Source organism: Castanea sativa, chromosome 1, assembly GCF_040712315.1.
Source record: "Castanea sativa cultivar Marrone di Chiusa Pesio chromosome 1, ASM4071231v1".
NCBI lineage: Eukaryota > Viridiplantae > Streptophyta > Magnoliopsida > Fagales > Fagaceae > Castanea > Castanea sativa.
The window spans coordinates 34816703-34822702 of NC_134013.1; the positions used below are offsets into that span (position 1 = coordinate 34816703).

Sequence of the window (6000 nt, forward strand, 5' to 3'; positions counted from 1 at the left end):
GGAGGAAGACCAGTCAGCATAACTAGACCCCTCTTATTTAAAGATTGTCTAGATAAGTGCAATATGGTGGATTTGGGTTTTTCGAGACCTAGGTACACGTGGACAAATAGGAGGAGTTAAATAATCTCATTCAAGAGAGATTAGATAGGTTTTTCATGAATCCTAGTTGGTGCCTCTTATATCGGGATGCTAGAGTCTCTCATCTCACTTGATGCCATTTGGATCATTGCTCTGTGCTTTTGGAGACTGTCCCTAGACAAACCACTTTCCTAAAGAGACCTTTCAAATTTCAGAGCTTCTAGCTGTTCGACCCTTCCTTCCCTTAAGTTGTAACTAAGGCATGGAATTAGGATGGGAATCTTTCAACCTCTATAGTAAGATTCACTAATGAAGCGACTCGTTGGAATAAAAATCAGTTCGGGAATATATTTGGGAAGAAGAAGAGATTAATGGCTAGACTTAATGGAATCTAGCGAGTTTTGGCCACCAATCCCTCCTTCTCCCTAATAGACCTAGAGAATCAGCTGCAAAAGGAATTGGAATTAGTTCTGAATCAAGAGGCGAAGTTGTGGGCATTAAAATCAAGAATTAATTGGATGGTGATAGTAGACTGACGTTTCTGCACTTGCAAGAAAAAAAAAGGAATACTATTTCTATGGTAAAAAATGAGGTAGGGGACTGGTTATCAGAGGAAAGAGAAGTCATGAATCATTTTAGAGAGGGGTTTATCAGGTTGTTTTCTACCAACCAAGTAAAGGCTGCTTGGAGTCATAATCTTCGGACTGGCTGGCAGATTAGACTTACAGAGGATGAGAAAAATAGGTTGGATCAGCCGGTGTCAGATGAAGAAATTGTTACTGCCTTGTGGTCTCTTAAGGCCTTCAAAGCCCCAGAACCTGATGGGCTACATGCTGGCTTTTTTCAGAGGTTCTGGCTCACTGTGGGGGATTCAGTTAAAGAGGAGATAAGGAAAATGTTCCTTAGTAGGAAAATACTGGATTATTTGAACAGCACAAGCATTGTCCTAATTCCTAAGATTCAAACCCCGAAGGCCATTAGTAGTTATAGACCCATTAGTTTGTGCAATTCGGTGTACAAAATCATCACAAAAATATAGTGGGAAGGTTGAGACCGTATTTGGATAAATTAATAGGCCCTTGCCAAGTGGGTTTTGTTCCGGGAAGAAGAGGAGTGGATAATACAATCATTGTCCAAGAATTGATCCGCACTATGGGTAAGACTAAGGGTAGATGAGGTTACATGGCATTGAAGATTGATCTAGAAAAAGCCTATGACAAACTGGAGTGGAGCTTTGTTAGAGATATGTTGATCCGGTTCAATCTTCCAGGGAATTTAATTGAGCTTATAATGAGTTGCATTTCTTCGGTCACCACCTCTTTGCTCTTTAATGGAGGGGCTCTTGAGCCTTTTATGCCCACTAGGGGAATAAGGCAAGGTAACTTGCTGTCCCCGTACATTTTTATTATGTGCATGAACTATTTGGGGCAATTAATTTAGGAAAGGTGTGAAGATAAGTCTTGGAGTCCTGTCAAAGCTTCCCGAAGAGGAACAACATTCTCACATCTGTCTTTTGCAGATGATTTAGTCCTTTTTGCCAAGGCAAACATGAAAAATTGTCTAGTAATCAAAGAAGTGTTGGATGAATTTTGCAGCCAATCTGGTCAGACCATAAGTGAAACAAAATCAAGGGTATTTTTTTCTCCAAATGTGGACTAAAGTGATAGAGAAGCTTTGAGTGACATACTTGGCTTTTAGTCTACACCAAACTTGGGAAAATACCTTGGCTTCCCCGTTCAACACAATGGTGGTTCAAACCAGGATTTTAACTTTGTGTTGGATAAGGTTAAAAAGAAACTTGCATGGTGGAAAACAAACCTCCTTTCCATGGGCGGGAGGTCAATTTTAATCCAAGCATCCACTTCTGCCATTCCAGCTTATGTAATGCAATTCAGCCAGCTCCCAAAGAAGATTCTAGATGGCATAGATCAAGTTAATCGGAATTTCTTGTGGAATTCTTCGACTAATAAGAAAAGTATGCACTCGGTGGGATGGAAGAAGGTCACTACCCCTAAGGATGTAGGTGGGCTGTATCCAAGCTGTCAAGGGTAGAAATACGACTCTACTTGCTAAATTAAACTGGAGATTCCACACAGAGAGTGAGTCTCAATGGGAAAAAGTGTTGAGATTGAATTATTGCACAAATCAGCGCTTAAACTCCAGGAATGAAGCCAACCTACCTTGCTCTCGCACTTGGAGAAGCATGAAGAAAGGGGAAGCTGTTCTCAAGAAGGGAATTACATGGGTTCCAAGATATGAAATTAGACTTAGTTTCTGGCATGACAACTGGTCTAAGGTAGGAACCTTAAGAAGTATTATCCAAGTCCCTTTAACCACCAAGTCCAATATGCTTAAAGTTAAGGATGTTGCTAGTTTGGATTGGTGGCATTGGAACTTGCTGCAAATAGAGATCCTTGAGGATATTAAAAGAGAGGTTCAAGCTACCCCAATCTCGTGTGTCGTAAGGAATGAGGATAGAATAGCCTGGAATTTTTCTTCCAAAGGTTCTTTTGATCTCAGAAGTGCCTATCTACTTGCAAGTGAGCCTCTACTTGATCTGGCCTTTCATGGGAAGTGGATTTGGAAGTTAGATACCTTGCCGAGGATCCAAACCTTCATTTGAAAATGCATGCACCAGAGTTTTGGGGTTAGAGAAAGCTTACAAGCTAAGGGGGATGCTAGTTGATAACTTATGCCCTCACTGCCACATTAGTTCTGAATCCATCCTCCACGCTTTTTGGGATTGCCATATTCTTAAGGCATGGCACTAGTTGGGCATCAGCTTCCAGGATAGTGCCTTCTTCTCAGTCAACCTTCAGGATTGGCTTATGTCTAATTGTAGAGATAAGGGGTGTCGAAGCTCAGGGTAGGTTCCTTGGAACCAAACATTTATGTTTGCTATATGGATGATTTGGAAGGGCAGAAATCAGCTGGTTTTTGAGAACAAGAACCTAAAATCAAGCCTAGCCATGGACATCAACCAATGTGCTCTAGAATATTTTCACTGTGTTGGTAAGCCTTTGGTGGCTAAACGTAAAATCCTGAAGCAAGTGAGGTGAGAAAAACCTTGTTGTGGCTGGATGAAACTAAACACAAATGGCTCATCCATGGGGAATCTGGGTTTGGCTGGTGGCGAAGGACTTTTATGAGATGCGAATGGCAACTGGATGGTGGGTTTTGCTAGAAGAATTGGTACAGCAAACAGCTTCACTGCCGAGCTTTGGGCTCTTCAAGATGGCCTCCTCTTATGTCGACAAATTAATGTCCAAGCTGTTGTTATTGAATTAGATGTTAGAGCTATTATGGATGCCTTCAACCACTAAGCTAGAGCTAACACTATTGTGTCTTCAATTATGGATGACTGCAAGTATTTAGTTACTCAGATCCCCCAAATAAGTATTCGACACATCTAGAGGGAAGCAAACAGGAGTGCAGATTGGCTTGCTAACTTAGATCTCATTTTAGATTCTGATTTTGAGGTATTTACTGATCTGCCAGTGGATCTTTTTTCTATTTTGGAGGCTGATTGCCGTAGAATGTATTGCTACAGGTAGTGTACTGAACCTGTTTTCTCTTTTTAGTTTTAATGGAATTCCGTTTTCTACAAAAAAAAAAAAAAAAAAAAAAAAAAAAAAAAAAAAAAAAAAAAAAGAAAGAAAATATACATCTAATACCGAGAAATTATTATTTATTCTAAGAGAACTGTTAATGTGATCCTGCTTGACTAATAATATTATATCATCTATAGAAATGTATGTGTGAGCTTCCTAATCAGTACAGAAAATAAAAAATAAAAAGATAAATTGCAAATTACACCTTTAAAATTTAGAATTGATTGAATTTTATACCCAATGTTTCAGAAACTTGATTTTACACCCTAAAGTTTGCTTCCGTTAGTAATTTATCCTCCACGGTTAGTTTTTGCTGTTAACTGACACATCATCATGTTGACATATTATATTTTTGTCAAATCAACCCAAAATTACGTAGTTTCAATTAAAAATAAGTGGTAGCGATCTTTAGCTCACTCATACCATGAACCTAGACCTCTCTAACCCAAACCCCTTGGCTTGGACTGAACCAAAATAAACCTTCAGCTTTTCTCGTGAACCAAGGCAGCGACAGCGATGAAGAATCTAGGCGATGGCGATGGCGGTGAAGAACTCAGACCTCTCTCTTTGCTTCATATCTTGGTCACTGCCAGTGAGGTGTGTAAATATTCAATCATATATGTGTTGATTTTTTCAATGACATTTTGGGTTGTGGTTTTTGGGTTTTTCATGTTGGCCATTAAAATTGAATTCCTATTATTCGGGAAGATGTTATTTGTATATATGGGTGGTAAAATATTTGAAATTATGAAGCTTTTGAGATATTTTATAATTATGTAAGGTAGGTGTTTGTGAAAATGTGTGTGCCAATTCTGTAGTAGAGACTGAACAGTTAAAGCAATGAAGTTTGAATCATTTATTATTTAAACAAAAATACGTGTTGCCACCTTTAGTTTATTGCTAAAGGAGCTTGAAGAAATAAAGAACATTGAATTTAGAGAATATAAACTAGGAAGTAAATTGGTACTTTTGGTATTACAAATGTGGCCGAATTTCTATAGTAATAGCCATAATATATACTACATTTTGTGCTTGTTATTTGCATATTGGCAAAAATTTGGTCATTGAGTTTGTTATGTGCTTACCATATGGTCCAATGTATTTATATTCTATTATTACAGGTCTCATCCCAAAGACGCGTTGCCGGAAGCAGTGGAGTTGGTAGACATGGAAAAAGAACTAGAGCTAGAAAAGGAGTCGGAAGTGGATCTGGAGTTGGTAGTTTGTAGGACCTTTTATCATTAGGACCTTTGATTGTTAGAACCTTTTGTTTTTACTATTTTGTAAATTGTAAGGCTGCCCATAAGCTTATTAGATGGTATTACTGGACAAAAGTAACCTATTTTATGTTGGTCTTAGGACCTTTTATTATTAGGACCTTTGGTTTGGCAAAATTTTCTAGTCATTGTTTTGTAAAGCTTTCCAATCAGGTTATATGATAGTGATATTGGACATGAACTAAAAGAAGAGTATGGCAGCGTTGGGTATTGAAGAATCTCTATGCATGTGAACCTGAACCAATTTAACTACTCAATACCAAGTTAAAGTCCATTAGTTACTTAATATTCCAATCATATTCCTGCATTAGCAGCTAAGTGATAAACTGAATTTTTCTGCATTACTTAATCATATTTCTTTATAACTTAATATTCCATGTGTTGCAACTATCACCATAAGGAAATGGTATTGTTCACATGCATAGAGTTTTTTCTTCATTTTTGGGTCTGGCACGTGCAATGCATAAGTTTGGTATGGATTGAGCTAGAATTTATTATGTACAGGTAGTCCCAACTATGGTCATGAAAGGTGCATCAGTGCTTTTACCAATTGTAAGGAGGATTATTGTTGACCTTGACTTAAACAAGAGAAAAAGCCACATTTAATAACCTTCAACAAATTTCCATTATAATAAACAATATGCCATTAATAGACAAAATTAAGAGCCAAAATCCATTGCAAGAAATGCATTTCAATTTCCATTACAACATAATAAAACCAATGACCATTACAATTGTCATTACATTAAACAAGATAAGAAACTATCTACTCTCTCAAACTGATTGTCATTACAATCTTTCACAATGACTAAACGACAATTCACCTATACTAAATACAAGTTCTTTCCTTGGTCTTTTTCTGTCACTAAAATGACCACCACAACAACAAACCAACTTAATGCAAGGCAAAAAAGTAGTCTCATCTCTTGCCTTTGATGAACACAATTAATTTCATCAATTATTAACCTTCTCTAATAGCACAATTGTAGCTCCCAACTTGTTAGCCTTTCGTAATAATCCAGGGTTAACTTGCT

The 6000-nt window shown here is 37.6% G+C and overlaps 1 long non-coding RNA gene across 1 annotated transcript; it reads left to right on the forward strand.

Annotated features, from left to right (window-relative positions):
- The first annotated feature begins 4039 nt into the window (after positions 1-4039).
- On the forward strand, positions 4040-5260 carry LOC142622227 (uncharacterized). The gene is made up of 2 exons (XR_012841880.1): positions 4040-4286; positions 4811-5260. It is a non-coding gene; the product is annotated as an uncharacterized LOC142622227 (long non-coding RNA).
- Positions 5261-6000: the final 740 nt, after the last annotated feature.